The sequence below is a fragment of the Colobus angolensis genome, unplaced genomic scaffold (genome assembly GCF_000951035.1).
Source record: "Colobus angolensis palliatus isolate OR3802 unplaced genomic scaffold, Cang.pa_1.0 Scaffold219, whole genome shotgun sequence".
Lineage (NCBI taxonomy): Eukaryota > Metazoa > Chordata > Mammalia > Primates > Cercopithecidae > Colobus > Colobus angolensis.
Window position 1 is genome coordinate 1,970,784 of NW_012115366.1, and position 2,474 is coordinate 1,973,257.

Consider the following 2,474-nt stretch of genomic DNA (forward strand, 5'->3'; position numbering starts at 1 on the left):
TTTTTGGAGACAGAGTCTCACTCTGTCACCCAGAGTGCAGTCATCAAAGCTCACTGCAACCTGGACCTCCTGGACTCAAGCATCCTCCCACCTCACCCTCCTGAGTAGCTGGGTCTGCAGGCATGCACTACCATGCCCAGCTAAGTTTTGTACTTTTTGTAGAGATGGGGTCTCGCTATGTTGCACAGGCTGGTCTCAAACTCATGGGTTCAAGTGGTCCTCCTGCTTCAGCCTCTCAAAGTGTTGAGATTACAGGCATTAGCCACCACCAAACTCAAGAGCAATTTTTTATTTTTTATCTTTGAGACAGAGTCTTGCTCTATCACACAGGATGGAGTGCAGTGGTATGATCACTGCCCATTGCATGCAGCCTCAACCTCCTGGACTCAAGTGATCCTTCCACCTCAGCCTCCCAAATAGTTGGGACTGCAGGCATATACCACCATGCCCAGCTAATTTTTGCATTTTTTGTAGAGACAGTGTTTTGCCATGTTTCCCAGGCTAGTCTTGAAATCCTGAGTTCAAGGGATCCTCCTACCTCAGCCTCCCAAAGTGCTGGCATTACAGGCGTGAGCCACAATGCCCAGTCCAAGAGCAATTTTTGAAGAGACGCTATCAGAATTTTTCAGAACTGATGAAAGACACCAATTCACAGGTACATGAATCTTGACAAACCCCAAGAAGAATAAATAACCCAATATAATAATGGGTAAAAGATGTGAACATGCGTTTCACAAAAGAAACAGTTCAACATGACTGAAATGGCATGTGAGCTCGCCAAGTGATGTCCAAGCTCTGGATTCTCCTCATTTACAGCTAAGACATTTCTATGGCCAGAAATTTCCATGGGTTGTTGCTAGTTTTCCAGGTGGCCCCGCCCTCTCTTGCCTTCATAAATATGTAGAATGTCATGAGAAGGGGTCCACTCTCCTGGAACTCTTTCAGCAGTGAGTTTAGCCCTGCCTGACCTAAGCAAGCTTCCTTTTGGATAAAGGGAATTTGGGGCATCATATACATTTTTTTTAACTCTTTGCCTGGAAGTTTCCTCCAGTAAACCCTTAACCTGTGTCTGTACCACATGTCGTTACAGGTATTTGCTCTTGCATTCCATTTGACATGTATGATATGAGAAGATGGAGAGCACTTCAGCATAATCTAGTAACATTAAAGACACATATGCCCAATTCTTAGATATATAATGTATACCATAGAGAAACTCTTGCACATATATAAAAGATACATGTACATGAATGCTCATAGCAGTTTTGTTTGAAATAGATCCAAATTGGAACAAATCCAAATGTCCACTAAAAATAGAATGAAGAGGCTGGGTATGGTGGCTCACACTTTTAATCCCAGCACTTCAGGAGGCTGAGGTGGGTGGATTGAGCTCAGGAGTTCAAGATCAGTGTGGGGAACATGGAAAAGTGCTATCTCTACAAAAAATACAAATATTAGCCAGGCATGGAGGCACCTACCTGTGGCCCTAGCTACGTGGGAGGATCACAAGCCCAGAAGGAGGTTGAGGGTGCAGTGAGAAGTGATCACGCCACTGCACTCCAGCCTGGGCAACAGAGTGAGACCCTGTCTCAAAAAAAAAAAAGGAGAAAAGAATGAAGAATAAAATATGGTACATTTATGCAATTGAATTATACAAGAATGAAAATAAGTAAACTAGTACACACAACATAGATGACTCTTGCAAAACAATTCTGAGTAAATAAGCAAAATGCAAAAGGAAAAGAATTCTATTTTTTAGTGATGCATGAATGATAAAAAGATAAAGAACAGCTGGGCACAGTGGCTCACATCTGTAATCCCAGCAGTGAGGGAGGCCAAGGCGAGAAGATTGCGTGAGCGCAAGAGTTCAAGACCAGCCTGCGCAACACAGCGAGACCTGGTCTCTAAAAATCAAAATTCAAAAATTAGTTGGTTGTGGTGGCGGGTGTCTGTGGTTCAAGTTACTTGAGGGGCTGAGGCAGGAGGATCACTTGTACCCAGGAGGTTGAAGCTGTAGTGAGCAGGAATTACACCACTGCATCCCATCCAGGCCAACAGAGTGAGATCCTGTCTCAAAAACAAAGAAAGAAATAAACAAACAAAAGTAAATAAATAAAAAAGAGCAAGGACGTGATTATCATAAAATTTAGAATTGTGATTGGTTCTATGGGGGAGCAATGAGGCAACATTCAGGGAGAAGAACATAGGGAGCTTCTGGAATGCTCACAACATGTTTTTCCATTACCTGGGTGAGAGTACATGGGTGTTCACTTAAAAATATATGTTCATGCCAGGTGTGGTGGCTCACGCTTATAATACCAGCACTTTGGGGCCGGGCGCGGTGGCTCAAGCCTGTAATCCCAGCACTTTGGGAGGCCGAGACGGGAGGATCACGAGGTCAGGAGATCGAGACCATCCTGGCTAACACGGTGAAACCCCGTCTCTACTAAAAATACAAAAACTAGCCGGGCGAG